The 22403-nt window shown below is 45.5% G+C and overlaps 1 pseudogene; it reads left to right on the top strand.

The window, feature by feature from the left end:
- Positions 1-19711: 19711 nt before the first annotated feature.
- LOC147115853 (uncharacterized) lies at positions 19712-20415 on the top strand (annotated as a pseudogene).
- Positions 20416-22403: the final 1988 nt, after the last annotated feature.

Genomic DNA, 22403 nt, shown 5'->3' with positions numbered 1-22403 from the left:
TTCAGGAAGTCTAAAGGCGGAAGTCACACCCCCATCCACATCAATGGGGCTGTGGTGGAAAGGGTGGACAGCTTTACGTTCCTCGGAGTCCACATCACGGAAGACCTCTCCTGGTCCCTCAATACCTCCTCTCTGGTGAAGAAGGCCCAGCAGCGCCTATATTTCCTAAGGAGGCTGAAGGGATGTAACCTGTCACCCCTGATCCTCTCTAACTTTTACCGCTGCACAATAGAGAGCATCCTGACAAACTGTATCACAGTATGGTATGGCAGCTGTAGCTACTATGACTGGAAAGCCCTGCAGCGGGTAGTCAAAACTGCCCAACGCATTACCGGCACCCGGCTACCGACCATAGAGCACATATACCAGAAACGCTGTTTACGGAGGTCACGGTCCATCATCAAAGACCCTACCCACCCCAGCCACAGTCTGTTCACCCTCCTGCCATCTGGGAGACGCTACAGATGCATTCGCACCTGTACGACCAGATTTAGGAACAGCTTCTTTCCCAGGTCTGTCATCCTACTGAAATCCACAAATAAACTCTAAAGCCTGCACATCTGCCAATGCACTTTATTATGGTTATGTTTATGTTAATGTATTACAAGCCAAATGTATGTTGAATGTTTAAATGTCTTAATCTAAATGTACACTCTCGGGAGCCGCAAGCCTACATTTCGTTGTACTGCACTTGTGCACTAACAATGACAATAAAAGTTGATTTGATTTGATTTGATTTGATTCTTGAATATATTTAATGAATTGGCCTCAACTGCCTTCTCTGGTAGAGAATTTCACAGGTTCACCACTCTCTGGGTGAAGAAATTCCTCCTCATCTCTGTTCTAAATGGCTTACCCCTTATCTTTAGACTGTGACCCCTGGTTCTGGACTCCCCTGCCATCGGGAACATCCTTCCTGCATCTAGTATTATGCCATGTCTGATGACTGAGGTCACAGATTCCAGTGCAGTCATTCCAGCTTGCATGGAATGATGAAGTGCTGCAATGGAAGCCCAAGCAGCTTCCATTGCACTACTTGTGTCTTCCATGGAATGAGAAACTGCTGCAATGGAAGCTCAGGCAGCTGCCATGTGGTTCTGGGCTCCTCGGTTGAAAGGGGCTTGCGGAGTGTTTCTGATGGCTAGAGATCTGTCCTCCACTAGATCAATGGGTGGGCTGAACAGAGGCCCCATGGTAGTGGTGTGGGAATCATGAAGCAGGAACCTACTGGACTCTCTCCGGATGCCAGCATTGCGGCTCCCTCTCCCGCCACAGCACCATTCTCTTGCCGTTGCCTGTCAACCAGGCGGCCCAGACTGCTGAAGTCCATTCTGAAGTCTGATGTGGGGCCTTCACGGCCCACAGCCTCTCAAGGGCGTCCCCGGAGGATATCGGAACAGCCCTCTTTAGATTCTCAGCAGCCATCCTCACCTATTGCTGCCACTGGGGTTGCACTTCATAGAAGCACTAGATTTGACAAGGTGCCACACAAAAGATTATTGCTCAAGATAAAAAATCATGGGATTGGGGGTAATATTCTGGCATGGGTGGAGGATTGGCTATCTAACAGAAAGCAGAGAGTTGGGATAAATGGTTCGTTCTCAGACTGGCAATCAGTAACTAGTGGTGTTCTGCAGGGGTCAGTGCTGGGTCCCCAACTCTTTACAATCTATATTAATGATTTGGAGGAGGGGACCGAGTGTAACATATCAAAGTTTGCAGATGATACAAAGATGGGAAGGAAGGTAGTGAGTGAGGAGGACATAAAAAACCTGCAAAGGGACATAGACAGGCTAAGTAAGTGGGCAGAGATTTGGCAGATGGAATACAATACTGGGAAGTGTGAGGTTATGCACTTTGGCAGGAAAAATCATAGAGCAAGTTATTATCTTAATGGCAAGAAACTGGAAAGTACTGTAGTACAAAGGGATCTGGGGGTCCTGGTGCACGGAACTCAAAAAGTTAGTATGCAGGTGCAGCAAGTGATCAAGAAGGCCAATGGAATGTTGGCTTTTATTGCTAGAGGGATAGAATATAAAAATAGGGAGGTATTGTTGCAGTTCTACAAGGTATTGGTGAGACCGCACCTGGAATACTGCATACAGTTTTGGTGTCCATACTTAAGAAAAGACATACTTGCTCTCGAGTCAGTACAAAGAAGGTTCACTCGGTTAATCCTGGGGATGGGGGGGTGGTCATATGAGGAGAGGTTGAGTAGATTGGGACTCTACTCATTGGAGTTCAGAAGAATGAGAGGCGATCTTACTGAAACATATAAGATTGTGAAGGGGCTTGATCGGGTGGATGTGGTTCCCAATGATGGGTGAAACTAGAACTAGGGGGCATAATCTTAGAATAAGGGGCTGCTCTTTCAAAACTGAGATGAGGAGAAACTTCTTCACTCAGAGGGTAGCAGGTCTGTGGAATTTGCTGCCCCAGAAAGCTGTGGAAGCTACATCATTAAATAAATTTAAAACAGAAATAGACAGTTTCTTAGAAGTAAAGGGAATTAGGGGTTACGGGGGGCGGGCAGGAAATTGGACATGAGTCTAGGTTCGGATCGGTCATGGCCCTGTGGGTAATGGAGCGGGCCCAGGGGCCATGTAGCCTGGTTCTGCTCCTACTTCTTGTGTTCTAATTATGTGTTAGATTTCAGGAGATGGTTCTATTCCTGTTCCTGGCTGGGGTGGAGATCACCTTTTACAGAAGGTAAGTACTGTAAAAAATATAGGGACAGTGATCTCCTGGAGGAGTTTCGATCGCCTAGATGGGTCGGAGAGGAATTTCCCAGATTTTTTTCTCCCAAATTGGCCATTGGGTTTTTAATCTGGTTTTTCGCCTCTCCCAGGAGATCACATGGGTTCGGGAGGGATGTAGAGTGATTGTAGATTTGAGGTTAGGATCAGATCAGCCATGATCTTATTGAATGGTGGAGCAGGCTCGAGGGGCTGATTGGCCTACTCCTGCTCCTATTTCTTATGTTCTTATGTTCTTATGAGCACTTATGGACCAGGGTAAATAGTTTAATAATTGTAAGTGCTGTTGGTTGTATCATGTTTCCATTATTCGTTTTTGATATAGATACAGAGAGATGATGTTAATTGGGTAGTGGTGGAATTGGTAGTCTTTTTATTGTGATCTTCATGGGGAAGGGGTTAAAAGGATTGAGTACCTAATGGATCCTAAGTCATGGAAGGTACATCATGTAGCAACGGTGCACTGGTTTCTGATGGTGTAGCATGTCTCTCAAAAGTGCTCTTCAATTAGATGGCGGCGAATGTCCCTCCCAGGTGCGGGCCATCTACCTGGAAGCCTCTGGTGCTCCCCCTGGTTCACCTCCTCTTCCTCCTCCTGCTTCTCCACCTCTTCCTTTTCCTCTTGTGGCTCCTGAGCTTGACCCTCTGGCACAATTGCTTGTGGTAAAAGCTGGTCTCACATGATCGCCAGACTATGGACCACGCAGAAAATCACCACAAATCTGGACACCTTCTCGGCCGAGTACTGCAGGGCACCTCATGACCGGTCAAGGCATCTAAACCTCTGCTTCACAACCCCAATAGTCTGCTCAATGATATTCCTGGTGGCTGATTGTCTCTCATTGTATGAGTGCTCAGCTAGTGTCTGGGGGTTTCTCAGGGGAGTCATGAGCCATGGCATCAGAGGGTATCCTTGTCACCTAGTATCCAGCCATGCCCATTGCATTGTGGCTCAAAGGTCTGTGGGATGGATGATTGTCTTATTATAAATGCATTGTGGTAGCTCCCTGGATTGCAGGCTGCGCTGCTGGTGGTCGCAGACAAACTGCTCATTGAGGGAATGGAACCCCTTCCTGTTCCTGAATACCTCTGACTTTAAATGGGGGGGACTCGCATGGCCACATGTGTGCAGTCAATGGCTCCCTGGACCATGAGGAATCCTGCAATCCTGTTGAATCCTAGAGCTCTCTGCCTCTGGTCTTCTCTGACAATAGAGAATGAGAGATCGTCATTCCCCAGAGCGTATAGAGCCACAGAGACCTCCCTTAAGCAGAAATGCACAGAGGATATGTGACTTAAGAACATAAGAAGTAAGAGCAGGAGTAGGCCATATGGCCCCTCGAGCCTGCTCCGCCATTCAATAAGTTCATGGCATTTCATTGACCTCAACTCCGATCTCCATATCCCTTGATTCCCCATGAGTCCAAAAATCTACCTATCTCAGCCTTGAATATACTCAAAGACTCAGCATTCGCAGCCCTCTGGGGCAGAGAATTCCAAAGATTCACAACCCTCTGAGTGAAGAAATTCTTCATCTCAGTCTTAAATGGCCTATCCCTTATCCTGAGACTATGCCCCCTAGTTCTAGACACTCCAGCCAGGGGAAACAGCCTCTCAGCATCTCCCCTGTCACTCCCCTTCAGAATCTTGTATGTTTCAATGAGATCACCTCTCATTCTTCTAAACTCCAGAATGTATAGGCCCATTCTACACAATCTCTCATCCCAGGAATCAATCTAGTGAACCTTTGTTGCACCGCCTCCAAGGCAAGTATATCCTTCCTTAGATAAGGAGACCAAAACTGTCCAAAACTTATCACCTGTGGCAGCCTGGAAGGTTCCAGTAGCAAAAAAATTAAGTGCTACTGTGACCTTGACTACCACAGGCATTGCAGTCCTGGCTATGCCACGACATTGGAGTCTTCATCCCATGATGCCACAGATCTCTGTGACGACCTCCTTGGTAAAGCGCAGCCTCCTCATGCACTGGCCTTGGGTCATGTGAATGTAGGAGTAGTGCTCTCTGTATACCCTGGGTGGATAGGGCCTCCTGCTGAGAGCACGCCCTGCCCTCCTGTTGCTCCAGTCCCTTTCTCCTACAGCAGCTGCCGCTGCTCTGCCTGACCTCATCTCCTCTTCCAATTCCTCATACAGAGGAAGGGGGACCCCTAGTAAGATGCCCATGGTGACTCCTATAAGGTGTCCAATAAAGTAGAGTAGCTCAGCAATCACTCTATTCAGGTGAAGTCCTGAGAGAATTTTCAGGAAAAACGTTGATAGTGTGTTGGTGAAGTCTTGACAAAGTGTTGGAGAAAGTCTCCCGATATGTCTCAAGAGGCCTCTTCAAATGCAATGTAGTCAGTCGATCTCAATCAGCAAGTAAACATTGAAAGCTGAGCATGGCTTTAAGTAGCGCTCAAAATCCTCAGTAACGACTTGTTTACTCCTGTTCAGCTGGTTGCTGTTAGGAGAGGTCGTTAAATGAAGCGTTACCCACCAAAATGGCATGCAGCCTCTTTAATGATCACTAGCAGGCAATTTAATTGTCAATCAGCCCCTTAACGATCCTCCAGGTGGCAGTTCCTAGCGCATGTTTCAACTCCTTTACCAAGATGGCATCGTGTGTTAAACATGGGCTAAACTGTTGTTGCAGTCTAAGACCACCGGCCCCCCTACCCTGGCCACCTCAGTGCCTAAAGTATCCGGGGGAAATCAACCCCACTGGAAACAACTATTCCTTAGATTGCATTATCTTTCGTAAATTTGTACTGCCCCCTGTGTTTTCTCATTCAGTGAAGATATAAAATCATTTAAAACAGATTATCATATGTTATAATCATATGATAGCAAAACAAAGGATTGTGAACTTGGTGTGTCAGTCTGTAGCTAAACTTGGAATAGGTTCTAGTACAACAAATGAAGAAGACCTAATAGTAGATTGTACCTTGGTACCATGTACAACTCCAACCTCAACCCCGCCCAATGCACACATCACCGTGTGAATTAAAAAGATATGAGTATTTTCAGAAAAAAATGCTGCAGTTGTCAGAACTAAACAAAGTTGATTGACACATAACAGACTGAATGCATTATTAGAGTGAATAATCTTTACAGGCAGTTTTTATAGACTGACTAAAGATCGTGATTTTTGAAAGGTCAAGATAACAGATACATGAGCAGAATCAATGGAATAATATGTGAACGGGACTCTGAGCTCATTCTTGCAGTCATTAAGACAAAACTCCCAGCATGCCTCACAACCAATATAAATGAACCAGATTTCGGAACAATAATTTTCCATTGATGCAGCTGAAAATTTTTTTTTTAATTGTAACAAGAGGAGACTTGCCTTTCCATCTAAGTAAAGCAAAAATAATAAGATATTATGTTGTGACTCATCTTTTTAAATGTGGCAGTAGAATAAAAATAAACAATGGTCTTCATTTTTGAGATATCAAATTTTGAAAAAAGGACTGATCACCTTTTCACCAGATAATGATTTCCTTCCCACTAACTACAACTTAGTAAAATACTTCAGACCATCATCAAATACAATGGTTTATCCTTATAGGCAGGAAAGCTTTAGCTCTTTACAAACAAGGCTACTCTTTAAACTCAGCACTGCTGCTTTATACATCGCAGTCGCTTAATCTAAGCCCAGGATGACTCAGATATTTGAATTGTCTTATTATCCATTACTAGATGTGCCTTGACTTTAAAGTGAATTGCCTGACGCACAGTAACTCCACAGGTGTGGTATTTTAAGCTGAAGAAGCCTTCTCAAGAGATGGTTGAATATTTTTGGTCACTGTGAGTAATCTTATGAGAAAAGGCAGAGCACCGATTGTCAGCAAAGGTAGTGCATTATTTTCTGAAGCTCCTCATAGAGAGTGCTTCACAGTGATGCATAGTGTGTGGCTGAGGTTATAATAAATGCTCATTTTATTGAGTGCTTTATTCCCCAAAAATTGTAAACTACCCACAGTGTTTTGTGAAACCATTTGAACCAAACAGAAAAAGTAATGGCCTGGAATTTGCGGTGGGTAATAACGGTGAACTAACAGCCCTCTGAAACTAACCGCAACTTCAGGATTTAGCGCATGCGCATCTAAACGCGAAAATCCTGAAGTTGCAGTCAGTCATTCACTGCTCCGACCCTGGTTGCACTGTTTACCCCACCCCCCCACACCCCCATAGCTGGCAATCAGTGTAATCTGTGAAACTGCCTTGGTGAGACCACATCTTGAGTATTGTGTGCAGTTTTGGTCGCCTTATCTGAGGAAGGATGTTCTTGCCATGGAGGGAGTGCAGCGAAGATTCACCAGACTGATACCTGGGGTGGCAGGAATGACGTATGAGGAGAGATTGGGTCGATTGGGCTTATACTCGCTGGAGTTTAGAAGAATGAGAGGGGATCTCATTGAAACTTATAAAATTCTAACAGGACTAGACAGACTAGATGCAGGAAGGATGTTCCCAATGGCCGGGGAGTCCAGAACCAGGGGTCACAGTCTAAGGATAAGGGGTAAGCCATTTAGGACAGAGATGAGGAGGAATTTCTTCACCCAGAGAGTGGTGAACCAGTGGAATTCTCTACCACAGAAGTTAGTGGAGGCCAATTCATTAAATATATTCAAGAAGGCGTTAGATATATTTCTTAAGGATAAAGGGACCAAGGAATATGGGGAGAAGGCAGGGACAGGGTACTGAATTTGGATGATCAGCCATGATTTCATTGAATGGCGGAGCAGGCTCGAGGGGCTGAATGGCCTACTCCTGCTCCTACCTTCTATGTTTCTATGTTAATATCGCTGTTAAATACCCCATTAAATGTTAAGCCTTGTTGAAATAGGTGTAACTGGGGTTTGAACAGCGTATTGACTGCTAAAGAAACATTATGGCCCTGAAAAACTAATTTTTATATTTGTAGAGTGTCAAATTTCTCCATTATGAAAAAAATTACTTTAAAAAACTTTTAAAAACTCTTTTTTTTAAGTTTGTTCATGATATTTCAGGTTCTACCTTATCTCCATGTGAGAGTCCGAATGTTTGTTTTGCTCGCTGTAACATTTTTAAAAAGTCCGGATAAAAGCAGCTTACATAAGAACATAAGAAGTAGGAGCAGGAGTAGGCCATACGGCCCCTCGGGCCTGCTCTGCCATTCAATAGGATCATGGCTGATCCGAACCTAGACTCACGTCTACTTCCCTGCCCGCTCCCCATAACCCTTAATTCCCTTATCAGCTAGGAAACTGTCTATCTCCGTTTTAAATTTTTTTAATGTCGCAGCTTCCACAGCTCTCTGAGGTAGCAAATTCCATAGATTTACTACCCTCTGAGTGAAGAAGTTTCTCCTCATCTCAGTTTTGAAACAGCAGCCCCTTATTCTAAGATTATGCCCCCTAGTTCTAGTCTCACCCATCAGTGGAAACATCCTCCCCGCATCCACCCAATCAAGCCCCCTCACAATCTTATATGTTTCGATAAGATCACCTCTCATTCTTCTGAATTCCAATGAGTAGAGGCCCAACCTACTCAACCTTTCCTCATAAGTCAACCCCCTCATCTCCGGAATCAACCGAGTGAACCTTCTCTGAACTGCCTCGAGAGCAAGTATATCTTTTCTTAAATATGGAAACTAAAACTGTACGCAGTAATCCAGGTGTGGCCTCACCAGTACCCTGTATAACTGAAGCAAGACTTCCCTGCTTTTATACTCCATCCCCCTTGCAATAAAAGCCAAGGTTCCATTGGCCTTCCTGATCACCTGCTGTACCTGCATACTAACCTTCTGTGTTTCATGCACCAGGACCCCCAGATCCCTTTGTACTGTAACACTTTGCAGTTTCTCTCCATTTAGATAATAACTTGCTCTTTGATTTTTTCTGCCAAAGTGCATAACCTCACACTTTCCAACATTATATTCCATCTGCCAAATTTCTGCCCACTCACTTAACCTGTCTATGTCCTTTTGCAGGTTTTTTATGTCCTTGTCACTCACTGCTTTCCCTCCCATCTTTGCATTGTCGGCAAACTTGGATACGTTGCACTCGGTCCCCTCCTCCAAATCGTTAATATAGATTGTGAAGAGTTGGGGTCCCAGCACTGACCCCTGCGGAACACCACTAGTTACTGATTGCCAACCCGAGAATGAACCATTTATCCCAACTCTCTGTTTTCTGTTAGATAGCCAATCTTTCACCCATGCCAGTATATTACCCCCAATCCCGTGATTTTTTATCTTGTGCAGTAATCTTTTGTGTGGCACCTTGTCAAATGCCTTTTGGAAGCCTAAATACACCACATCCACTGGTTCCCCTTTATCCACCCTGTTTGTTATGTCCTCAAAGAATTCGAGCAAATTTGTCAAGCATGATTTCCCCTTCATAAAACCATGCTGACTCTGTCCGATTAAATTATGCTTATCCAAATGTCCTGTTACTGCTTCCTTAATAATGGACTCCAACATTTTACCAACCACAGATGTTAGGCTAACTGGTCTATAGTTTCCAGCCTTTTATCGACCTCCCTTTTTAAATAAGGGTGTTACATTAGCAGTTTTCCAATCTGCTGGGACCTTTCCTGAATCCAGGAAGTTTTGGAAAATTGCCACCAATGCATCCGCAATCCCTACCGCTACTTCTCTCAAGACCCTAGGATGTAAGCCATCAGGTCCAGGGGATTTATCCGCCTTAAGTCCCATTATCTTACCGAGTACCATCTCCTTAGTGATTTTAATCGTGTTTAGCTCCTCCCCCCCATAGCCCCCTGTTTGTCCAGTGTTGGGATATTTTTAGTGTCCTCTACTGTAAAGACTGATACAAAATATTTGTTCAGTGTATTTGCCATCTCCATGTTCCCCACTACTAATTTCCCGGTCTCGTCCTCTAAGGGACCAACATTCACTTTAGCCACCCTTTTTCTTTTTATATAACTGTAGAAACTCTTGCTATCTGTTTTTATATTTTTTGCTAGTTTACTTTCATAATCTATCTTCCCTTTCTTAATTAATCTTTTAGTTATTCTTTGCTGGCTTTTAAATGCTTCCCAATCTTCTATCCTCCCACTAGATTTGGCTACTTTATATGCCCAGCTTCTCGTTTCCTGTCTGGGAATTCTGCAATGTGATTGGCTGCTTAGACAGCTTGTTGAAGTTCATCAGCTTCACACTAGGGGATTCTCATTACAGAGCACTGAAATCACTTGAACGTCGAAAAAAGTAAACTTCTCGCCACAGAGTTCGTGAGAGCTCTGTGAGCAGCTTTCTTCAGGGCTGCCTTTTCCTCTCCACTGACCGCAAATTCCGGGTCATATAGCTTACAATCTGCACGTATATTACTGCGGAGAAGGCGATTGAGGAGGATTCTTTTCATGACTTTCCCTGTGGCAGACAGCAGGGAAACTCCTCTGTAATTACCGCAATCGGACTCGTCACCTTTCTTGAAGATGGTCACAATTGCGGCGTCTCTGAGATCCCTTGGCATGCTCTCCTCCTTCCAGATAAGAGAAATGAGTTCATGAATTCACGCAAGTAGTGCTTCTCCGCCATGCTTTAGTGCCTTGGCGGGGATTCCATCTGCTCCTGAGGCCTTGTTGTTCTTCAGTTGTCAGATGGCCTTTTCAACCTCATGCCGGGCTGGGGTTGTGCTGAGATGGTGGCAGGTAGCATGCTCTGGGATGGAGTTGAGGACACTCGCATCGAAGACAGAGTCGCGGTTAAGGAGATCTTCGAAGTGCTCCTTCCAGAGGGCACTGACTGCCTCTCTGTCCTTGATGAGTACCTCTCCATTCTTGGCCCGCAGTGGGGTAGGGCCTTGGATGCTTGGGCCGTAGATGGTCTTGACTGCGCTAAAGAATCCATGCACGTCGTGGTTGTCGGCTAGCTGTTGGATCTCCTGCGCTTTCTCCACCCACTATCTGTTCTTTGGGTCGCGAGTTTTTTGTTGGACCTCAGCCTTCAGGCTCCTGTAGAGCTGCTTTCTTGCTCCCGAGTTCTGTTGCTGTTTCCAGATCAGGAATGCCTTGCTCTGGCGGCTTATTAGCTCCTGGATCTCCTGGTCGTTCTCGTCGAACCAGACTTGGTGTTTCCTGGTCAAGTGACCGAGCGTCTCTTCACAGGTGCTGATTATGGAGGCCTTGAGTGCAGACCAGGCACTGTGGGCACTCTGTGTCTCTGCATCACTGGGAGTCGTCAGGTTGTTTGTGAGGCGCAGGCTGTCAACAAGGGCAGACATCGACAACGAAGTCCAACACCGCCTTCAGTGTGCCAGTGCAGCCTTCAGTCACCTGAGGAAGAGAGTGTTTGAAGGCCAGGACCTCAAACACAGCACTAAGCTCATGGTCTACAGAGCAGCAGTGATACCCGCCCTGCTGTATGCCTCAGAGACATGGACCATGTACAGTAGGCACCTCAAAACACTGGAGAGGTACCACCAACGCTGCCTCCGCAAGATCCTGCAAATCCATTGGCAGGATAGGCACACCAATGTCAGTGTCCTTGCTCAGGCCAACATCCCCAGCATCGAAGCTTTGACCACGCTCAATCAGCTCCGATGGACGGGTCACATTGTCTGCATGCCCGATACGAGACTCCCAAAACAAGCGCTCTACTCGGAGCTCTGGCACGGCAAGAGAGCCCCAGGTGGGCAGAGGAAACGCTTCAAGGACACCCTCAAAGCCTCCTTGAAAAAGTGTAACATCCCCACTGACACCTGGGAATCCCTGACCCAAGACTGCACAAAGTGGAGGTGAAGCATCTGGGAAGGCGCCGAACACCTCGAGTCTCTTCGCCGGGAGCAAGTGGAAGCCAAGCACAGGCAGCGCAAGGAGCGCACATTAACCCGAGCACCCCACCCACCCGCCCCTTCAACCACCGTCTGCCCCATCTCTGACAGAGACTGTAGGTCCCGCATTGGACTCATCAGTCACCTGCGAACTCATTTTTAATGTGGAAGCAAGTCACCCTCGGTTCCGAGGGACTGCCTAAGAGAGAAGAGATATTACTGCGCGCATAAGTGCTTCCAACTAAGCACAATTAGGTGAAACAGTGTGGGATATAATCCTTACTTTACTCTCTAATTATTCCCTGTATGAGTCTTCTTTCTTTCATATAACCTCCTTTAGTTTAGTGTGCATGCATGTCAAGGGCTGACAGTGGTGCTCCTCACAACAATTGCTAATATTGCTACATAGTCAGTCTTCTGAAACATATATAGCTTGTTTTTTTCTCATGCCTTTGTAAGTGTTGCTCGCTACTGAGAGGCACAGTTTTTTAAATTTATTCGTTCTTGGGATGTGGGTGTCGCTGCCACAGCCAGCATTTATTGCCCATCCCTAATTGCCCTGAAGAAAGTGGTGGCGACCTGCCTTCTATGAACCAATGCAGTCCATGTGGTGAAGGTACTCCCACAGTGCTGTTAGGGAGGGAATTCCAGGATCTATCTATAGCATGCTGCTTCCACTGTTTAGTTCTGTGTTGTAGCTTCACCAGGTTGGCACCTCATTTTTAGGTACACCTGGTGTTGCACCTGGCATTCTCTTCTACACTCCTCATTGAACCATGGTTGGTCCCCTGGTTTGATGGTAATGGTAGAGTGACGGCTATCCCGGGCCATGAGGTTACAGATTGTGGTAGAATAGAATTCTGCTGCTGCTGATGACCCACAGCGCCTCATGGAAGCCCAGTTTTGAGCTGCTAGATCTGTTCTGAATCTATCCCATTTAGCACAGTGGTAATGCCACACAACATGATGGAGGGTGTCCTCAGTGTGAAGACGGGACTTTGTCTCCACAAAGACTGTGCGGTGGTCACTGCTACCAATGCTGTCATGGACAGATGCATCTGCGACAGGTAGATTGGTGAGGACGAGGTCAAGTAGCTTTTTCCCTCATGTTGTTTCTCTCACCACCTGCCGCAGGCCCAGTCTGGCAGCTATGGCCTTCAGGACTCAGCCAGCTCGGTCAATAGTGGTGCTACCGAACCACTCTTTGTGATGGACATTGACGTCCTACACCCAGAGTATATTCTGTGTACATGGAGGAGTACTGATTCATCAGCTGAAGGAGGGTGGTAGGTGGTAATCAGCAGGAGGTTTCCTTGCCCATGCTTGACCTGAAGCCATGAGACTTCATGGGGTCCAGAATCTATGTTGAAGACTCCCAGGGCCACTCCCTCCCGACTGTATGCCACCACCTCTGGTGGGTCTGTCCTGCCGGTGGGACAGGATATACCCAGGGATGGTGATGGAGGAGTCTGGGTCATTGACTGGAAGGTATGATTCTGTGAGTATGACTATGTCAGGCTGTTGCTTGACTAGCCTGTGGAACAGCTCTCCCAATTTTGGCACAAGTCCCTAGATGTTAGTGAGGAGGATTTTTCGTTGTCATGTCTGAAGCCGGTTCGGAACAACTGAGTGGCTTGCTAGGTAGGCCATGGCCAGAGGGCAGTTAAGAGTCAACCACATTGCTGTGGGTCTAGAGTCACATATAGGCCAAGGTAAGGATGGCAGATTTCCCTCCCTAAAGGACATTAGTGAACCAGATGGGTTTTTATGACAATCCAATAGTTTTATGGTCACCATTATTGATGTTGGCCCAGAAATTCGGGTCGGAGGCTGCACGAAACTGGCACTTTCGTTGGGCCTACGTGTGAGTACCCAGCGCGTACTCACCCGTGGGGACCCGAAGTTCTGGCCCATTACCTTTCTTTTAATTCCAAATTTATTTAATTAACTGAATTTAAATTCCCCAGCTGCCATGGTGGGATTTGAACTCACATCTACTGAATCATTAGTCCAGGCCTCTGGATTACTAGTCCAGTAACATAACTGCCAATTATAGAGAAAAAAACAAGTCAGCTTGGTAGACAGGGCAAACATATAAGGGCAAGGCTGGATGGCATCTATTTTAATGCAAGGAGTCTTGCAAATAAGGTGGATGAACTGAAGGTGTTGATAAACACATGGGAGTATGATATTGTTGCTATCACGGAGACATGGTTGAGGGAGGGGCAAGACTGGCAGCTCAATATTCCGGGGTACAGAATCTTCAGGCGAGACAGAGGGGGAGGTATAAGAGGAGGGGGTGTCGCAATATTAATTAAGGAGTCAATTACTGCAGTAAGGAGGGATGATATATTAGCAGGTTCCTCTAATGAGGCCATATGGGTGGAGCTTAAAAACAAAAAGGGGGCAAGCACTTTGCTGGGAGTGTACTATAGGCCTCCAAACAGTCAGGGGGAGATAGAGGAACAGATATGTAGGCAAATCTCAGAGAAATGCGCAAATAATAGGGTAATAATAATGGGGGATTTCAACTTCCCCAATATTAACTGGGATAGTCAGAGTGTGAAAGGCTCAGAGGGTGTAGAATTCTTAAAGTGCATCCAGCAGAGCTTTTTGAGCCAGCATGTAGAAAGTCCTACAAGAGAGGGGGCGGTACTGGACCTAATTCTAGGGAATGTAGCCGGCCAAGTGGAAAAAGTGCTAGTAGGTGAGCACTTTGGTGACAGTGACCATAATATGGTGAGATTTAAGGTGGTCATGGAAAAGGACAGGGATGGGCCGGAAATAAAGGTTCTAAATTGGGGGAAGGCCGATTTTAATAGGATAAGGCAGGATCTGGCCAAAATGGACTGGGATCAGCTACTTGTAGGAAAATCCGCTTCGGAGCAATGGGAGGCTTTCAGAAGGGAGATTGAGATCATACAATGGCAACATGTTCCCGTAAAGGTCAAGGGTGGTTCCAAAAACCACAGGGAACCTTGGGTGTCAGGGGATATACGAGAATGGATTAGGAAAAAAAGGAGGGCTTTTGGCAGATACAAAAGGCTAAAGACAGAGGAAGCCCTAGAGGAGTACAAAAAGTGCAGGGGGGTACTTAAAAAAGAAATTAGGAGATCAAGGAGGGGCCATGAAATAACACTGGCGAGCAAAATAAAGGAAAATCCTAAGATGTTTTATAAGTATATTAAGGGTAAGAGGATAACTAGGGAAAAAATAGGGCCCATTAGGGACAAAAGTGGCAATCTGTGTGTGGAGCCGGAAGATGTAGGAGGGGTTCTAAATGAATTTTTTGCATCTGTTTTCACTATGGAGAAGGACGATGTAGACATAGAAATAGGGCGGGGGGACTGTGATATGCTCGAACATATTAACATCGAGAGGGAGGAGGTATTGGCGGTTTTAGCTGGCCTAAAAATGGATAAATCCCCAGGCCCGGATGAAATGTATCCCAGGTTGCTGTGTGAGGCAAAGGAAGAGATTGCGGGGGCTCTAACACATATATTCAGGACCTCTCTGGCCACAGGGGATGTGCCAGAGGACTGGAGAACCGCTAATGTAGTACCATTATTCAAGAAGGGAAGTAGGGAAAAACCGGGGAACTACAGGCCAGTGAGCCTAACATCAGTGGTAGGAAAATTATTGGAAAAAATTCTGAGGGACAAAATTTGTCTCCACTTGGAGAGGCAAGGATTAATCCGGGATAGTCAACATGGCTTTGTCAAGGGAAGATCATGTCTGACTAATTTGATTGAATTTTTTGAGGGGGTGACTAGGTGTGTGGATGAGGGTAACGCAGTGGATGTGGTATACATGGATTTCAGTAAGGCCTTCGATAAAGTCCCGCACAGGAGACTGGTCAAGAAGGTAAGAGCCCATGGAATCCAGGGTGCCTTGGCACATTGGATACAAAACTGGCTTAGTGGCAGAAGGCAGAGGGTAATGGTCGAAGGTTGTTTTTGTGACTGGAAGCCTGTGGCCAGTGGGGTACCACAGGGATCGGTGCTGGGTCCCTTGCTGTTTGTGGTCTACATTAATGACTTGGATATGAATGTAAAAGGTATGATCAGTAAGTTCGCGGATGATACAAAAATTGGTAGGGTGGTAAATAGCGAGGAGGGTAGCCTCAGTCTGCAGGACGATATAGATGGGTTGGTCAGATGGGCGGAACAGTGGCAAATGGAATTTAACCCGGAAAAGTGCGAGGTGATGCACTTTGGGGGGACTAACAAGGCAAGGGAATACACAATGAATGGTAAGACCCTAGGCAAGACGGAGGGTCAGAGGGATCTGGGTGTGCAAGTACACAGATCCCTGAAGGCGGCGGAACAGGTGGATAAGGTGGTAAAAAAGGCATATGGGATACTTGCCTTCATTAGCCGAGGCATTGAATATAAGAGCAAGGAGGTTATGATGGAGCTGTATAAAACATTGGTTAGGCCACAGCTGGAATACTGTGTGCAGTTCTGGTCGCCACACTACAGGAAGGATGTGATCGCGTTGGAGAGGGTGCAGAGGAGGTTCACCAGGATGTTACCAGGGCTGGAGCGCTTCAGCTATGAAGAGAGACTGGGCAGATTGGGTTTGTTTTCCTTGGAGCAGAGGAGGCTGAGGGGGGACATGATTGAGGTGTACAAAATTATGAGAGGCATAGATAGGATGGATGCTGAGGAGCTTTTTCCCTTAGTAGAAGGGTCAATAAATAGGGGGCATAGATTCAAGGTAAAGGGCGGGAGGTTTAGAGGGGATTTGATTTAGAACTTTTTCACCCAGAGGGTGGTTGGAGTCTGGAACTCACTGCCTGAAAGGGTTGTGGAGGCAGGAACCCTCACAACATTTAAGAAGCATTTGGATGAGCACTTGAAATGCCATAGCATACAAGGCTACGGACCAAATGCTGGAATATGGGATTAGATTAGACAGGGCTTGATGGCCGGCGCGGACACGATGGGCTGAAGGGCCTCTATCCGTGCTGTATAACTCTATGACTCTATGACTCTATAACCACTATGCCTCTGCTCCCGATGGTTATATAGCCAAGAACCTTTGAGAACCATTCTGACTATGGTCAGTTGATCTGAGTTTAAGGTAGCCACAAAACCAAACCCTTTCAAGCATCTGATTGTGAAGTCGTGGCATACCTGTAAATTTAGTGAGTGGTTCCCAATGTGAGATTGAAGCATGGATTTTCCTGTGGGAAACTGCCCATTTTCCTTTATGGTCCTCAGTGTGAAGATGGGACTTTGTCTCCACAAGGACTGTGCGATGCAGGAAGGATGTTCCCGATGGCCGGGGAGTCCAGAACTAGGGGTCATAGTATAAGGATAAGGGGTAGGCCATTTAGGACTGAGCTGAGGAGGAATTTCTTCACCCAGAGAGTGGTGAACCTGTGGAATTCTCTGCCACTGAGGGCAGTGGAGGCCAGTTCATTAAATATATTCAAGAAGGAGTTGGATATATTTCTTAAGGCTAAAGGGATCAAGGGATATGGGGAGAAGGCAGGGACAGGGTACTGAATTTGGATGATCAACCATGATCTCATTGAATGGCGGAGCAGGCTCGAGGGGCCGAATGGCCTACTCCTGCTCCTATCTTCTATGTCCTGGAGTGGTGTCTCAAGGAACACGAGGTGGGGGTGCCTACTGGCAAAACCTTGCCCCCAAACTTTTCCTCCTCACTCCATTGACATGGATGTCAGCTCCTTGCCCACCTCACTGCATATGAATTATGGCCAGGCTGTGCTTGGGTCTCTAGTGAACTTTCCTTCTTTTCCATCCCTGAACCACCAAATGAATCTCAGGAAGACCAGAAGAAAGGAGATGATGAGGGAGAGGGGAACTTGGCAGCAGGAGGCAGAAGGACTTGTTGACGAATAACAAATGTCCACCTCCCTATCTCCCATACTGTGAAAATTACTGAAGCACTGATCCTGGAATTCTTCAAAGCCCCTTCCAAATTTCAGTCACCATTATTTAGGGAGCTTCTTTCCCCTTAAACATTGCCCTGGTCATTTCTATTGTTGCAACAAATGCCCTGCTGTAGCACAAGATTTTCCTCCCCGGCAGTGGGGGCTCCCTCTGTAGAGGTATCCTGGGAGCCTGTCCTGCTTATATAATTGACCCTAACCCAGGAAAATGATTCAGGATTATGGCGGCGTTTGAACAGCAAGCAGCGAGCAACCCACTTCTAATGGGAGGTGGAAAATCCAGGCCATAATCCTTATATGGGAAGTACAGTCTACTGAACTGACCTGCAATGCTAAATATTGGTATAGTAGGAGATATTTGTACACTTAAGATGTATTTAATGGTCTACTTCTTGCCTAAGAGTGATTTATGTCAATATCTGCTATACTTTGCTAATAGCTAAATATGTGCTTTAATAAAGGAATGTAGGTACAACAACATTGTGCAAATAAAATGTTTGTCATTACTTCTCTCCATAGCAAAAAGGTTTAATAGATTGACCTTTAGTGCACTTTCCAAGAGATTGTTCAGGAGCTAAGCATCTGTTATAGAGTAAGCCTCGTTGCCATAGCAATTTCAATATTTTTTCTGAGAGTTTATGGGCCCAAAGCAAACAGCATTTAATGTGTGTAAGGTTGAATGGTGTGCAAGGAAAGGAAGCAAATAAATGAGTAGATACTGGACTTTATCACTGCAGAATATTTTGTTCTGCATTCTCTAATTACTTCTTACTCCCTTTTTAAAATTTGTTTTCAGGATGCGGGCATCGCTGGCAAGGCTGCATTTATTGCCCATCCCTAGTTGCCATAGAGAAGGTAGTGGGGCTCCTGCTCCTTGAATCACTGCAGTCCTTGTGGTGATGACGCTCTCACAGTCTCTCTGTTTGTTGTCCATCATTCCTTGCCTCTCTTGTTTTTATCTGTCTCTGACTTTTCTCATTCTTTCTCTATCCTTCTTTTTGTAAGTCTCTCTTTTCCTATGTTTTCATTTTCTTCTGACAATCTGCCACTCTTCTCCATGCACCTCATTCAATACACCTCACGTTGCTTTACTGAATTCTGAATTGTTGTCTTTTCTCCTTTTTAAAGCCCAGGAAAAGGAAACGTACAATCAATAGTCTATGAATTGCCAGAATTCCTGCCCATCAGAAAACCTCAAAAATGTCTTGCTTACTTCAAAAAACATTTGAGGTGTTTGTAGATCAACTCTCCTTGGTTGTGGCCTTGACCTGCAGGCTTCCTGTCTGACAGGCCTCCAGCCTGTCAATCAGACAGCCTGTGGGTGGGAAACCAACAGAAAAAAATTTAAAGGAGCCCTGCAGTTAAAAACTTCAGGACTTTCGGGAAACCTATTCTCCCAGGTTTCCCGACCTCAAAACAGCCCCTCGCATGGAACATGTCTTCGGGCTAAAATTCAGGCCATAGTTAGAGGCCCAAGTGAAAGATTTTAGCACCTAATAAGGGGTCTAATGGTTATTTTCCCTTGACTGCCTCTAAATAAGCAATATGGTGAAAGATGAGGGTGCGGATTAGGAGGATTGACACAGTGCTGCACATAGCCTCCCTCTCTAAGTGTTAAGAATTAACAACACTCTGCAACAAGTACAATAGCAGCAAAACCTTATTTTATTATTCAAAGAGTCAAAAGGAAAGACCTTTCTTGATAAAATCAGCCTGTCCCTTAAGACAGCGTCAAAATAGCAGTTCAGGAAGTTGAAGCGCCATCTTTTTCTGGGAGCAGTTTATCCCTAACTGTACCTAGTGCTATTAGAGGAAACTTGTGCACAAAGACCTGTGACATTCATTTATATGACATTTTTGTTGCTGAACTTTCTTCTTGTAATAAAGCCACCTGGTGGACTACTGATGTTTATAAAAATAAAGCCATATGCAGTACAGTTCTTACCGGAAGCCATGTTGCACTGTTGTGTATATATATGCTGTGTCTCAAGATATCACAGAATTGGCAATGAGGATGCGATTGCGGATTCTCTAGCTGAAATTTTTGCTGGAGGACAACCGATGGAGGGACTGGTAGAGGTTTTTTGTTTTGCAGAAAAACTTAAAAATCTGAGGTAAATTTCAAGCACACGTGGCTGAACTGTCAACGTTGCCAGAGTCCAGATGGCCGTGCCTATGGGAATAATAGGGTGCTTGGGTGAGTTCCATTGTTATCGAGAGACTTTCGGAGTGTATGTGGAGTGGCTAGAAATGTTTTTCACCACGAATAGTTTTGTCGAAGTCCCCGATGATGTAAACCATAACCGAACGGTTTTAGAAATGAAACAGGCTATTTTTTTGACTGAAGCAGTCCCCGAGGTGTATGAAACCCTGAAAAATGTGCTTGTTCTCGTCAAGCTGAAGGACACGCCACTGAAGGAGATCCTAACCAAGTTAGAACAGCACTACAATCCTGAGCCCCTGGAAACTGCTGAAAGTTGTCATTTTGGAACAGGCGATCAATTAAATGACGAGGGTGTCAGTGAAGACATTATAGCTTTAAAAATGCTATCCATTCACTGTCATTTCGGAAACTTTCAGGACCAAGCTTTGCGTGACCACTTTGTTTATGGGTTGAAAAATGAACGTATCAGAAGTAAATTGTTGTCAACCCCTAACTTAACTTTTGACTTAACTTGTCAGACAGCTATGTCGATGGATATGGCCAACCAATATTCCTGTGAGTTCCGCGCCATTTCCAGTCATCAGCCAACTGAGGTGAATTGGCTGCAGGCTAAAAGTGAAAGGCAGTTGGGCCCCAAGGCCTCAGCAACTGGCCAAGGTAACAGTGCACGGAGGTCATGCTATCAGTGCCTGGGACAACACATCGCTCAAAGTTGTCCATATGTGAAGGCAGAGTGTTTCTACTGCAAGAAAACTGGGCATCTTGCAAATGCGTGCCGACAGAAGAGTAAACTGACTGGCAATGCTGGAAGTAGAAATCGCCAGACTCTACATACCATTGAAGAGAAGCAGCAGGATGAGAAGTTTCTGGAGATTCACATCATCAGGAGCACAAAGGTATCTAACAGCGATTCGCGAGGTATCATCATCCAAGTAGATGTCGCAGGAACCAGGATACCCATGAAAATCGAAACTGGTGCATCTGTGAGCATAGTACTGGAATCATTATATCGCAACAAGTTGTGTGATTATCGACTGGAGAAATCGAAGGTAGAGCTGCGAGGCTACCCAGGAGAGCAAATCCCTGTAGTAGGAAGTGTCACCATTCCAGTGAAATGCAAGGATCAGTGCCAGAGCTTGCCTCTCATAGTAGTGGCAGGAGACAAGCCTGCCTTGATAGGTAGAAATTGATTGGGATCACTGAAGCTGGATTGGAATGAGATTTTTCGTATGGAAGTGAAATTTGCATCGAAAAATGATGTTATCAAGCAGTATTCGAAGGTGTTCAGTGAAACGGGCAGTCCGATCCAAGACTTCAAGGCGAGTGTCAGAGTGCAGAGGGAAGCAAGACCAGTTTACTGCAAGCCATGTCCCATACCATACACACTCAAGGAGAAAGTTGAGCAAGAACTCAAAAGACTAGAAATTGAGAACATTATCTCTAAGGTAGATCTGAGTAATTGGGCTATGCCCATTGTTGTTGTACCTAAGTCAGATGGTAAGGTAAGGTTGTGTGGTGATTATAAGGTAACCGTAAACCCGGTTCTAGAATGTAATCTACCCAATACGTTGCCAAATGTGGAAGATTTTTTCACAATGCTGACAGGTGGCCAGATCTTTTTGAAGTTAGATCTAACAAACGCCTACCTACAACTTGAGTTAGATGAAGTGTCCAAGTCTTGCTTCACTATAAATGCTCACTGAGGCCTATATCAGTTCAATAGGCTACCATTTGGAATGTCTTCTGCCCCCGACATATTCCAGGGGGTGATGAATCAAATTTTGCAAGGGATTGAAGGGGAGTGTGTTATTTGTATGACATACTCATTTCAGCACCAAACAGGAAAATCCATGATGAGGTGTTGAATGAAGTGCTCAAACGGCTAGAGAAGCAGAGAGTACGAGTGACAGCTCACAAGTGTGAGTTGCTTCAAAACTCAGTGGAGTACAGTACTTAGGGCACAGAGTAGACAAAGATGGTTTACATCTAACCAAGGGAAAGCTGGGTGCAATCAGAAATGCACCTACTCCCAAGAATGTCTCTGAACTTCGATCATTTTTAGGTCTTTTGAGTTATTACGGAAAGTTCCTCCCAAACTTGGCTACATTGTTACATCCACTGAATGAGCTGTTGAGAAAACAGGTCCCTTGGAAATGGTCAAAAGAATGCGACACAGCATTCAAAGAGTGTAAAAGCCAATTAGTAGGGTACCATGAGAGAGTAGAGAGTTCACTATGATGTATCTAAGGAGCTCAAGCTAGCATGTGACGCCTCTCCGTACGGAGTTGGGGCAGTGATCTCTCATCTACTAGATAGTAGGGAGGAGAGACCAATTGCTTTTGCTTCACGCATTCTCAGTGCCAGTGACGAAATTATGCGCAGATCGAAAGGGAAGCTTTGTCATTGATTTTTGGGGTCAAGAAATTTCACAAATACTTGTTTGGTCATAAGTTTACCATAGTTACTGACTATAAGCCCTTGACAGCAATCCTCCATCCAAAGTCCCTAGTTCCAACCTTAGCTGCAGCCCAAATACAGAGATGGGCTTTGATTTTGTCAGCATAAATGTATGACATTGAGTAGAGACAATCAACTGATCACAGTAATGCTGATGCTATGTCCAGGTTGCCATCCCCATCACAAGTTACACCCAATAAGGAAGAAGTGTCTATTTATCATACATTGATGAGCTGCCAGTCACCGCTGAAGAGATTGGTAGGGCAACCAAACGTGACCCAATTATGTCAAAGGCGTATAATTACATAGCAAATGGATGGC

This window comes from Somniosus microcephalus, chromosome 6 (assembly GCF_052327205.1).
Source record: "Somniosus microcephalus isolate GS21.2 chromosome 6, FLI_Smic_1.0, whole genome shotgun sequence".
NCBI classification, from domain to species: Eukaryota; Metazoa; Chordata; class Chondrichthyes; order Squaliformes; family Somniosidae; genus Somniosus; species Somniosus microcephalus.
The sequence above is the reverse complement of the archived record's forward strand: the minus strand, read 5'-3'. Positions and strand labels throughout refer to the sequence as shown.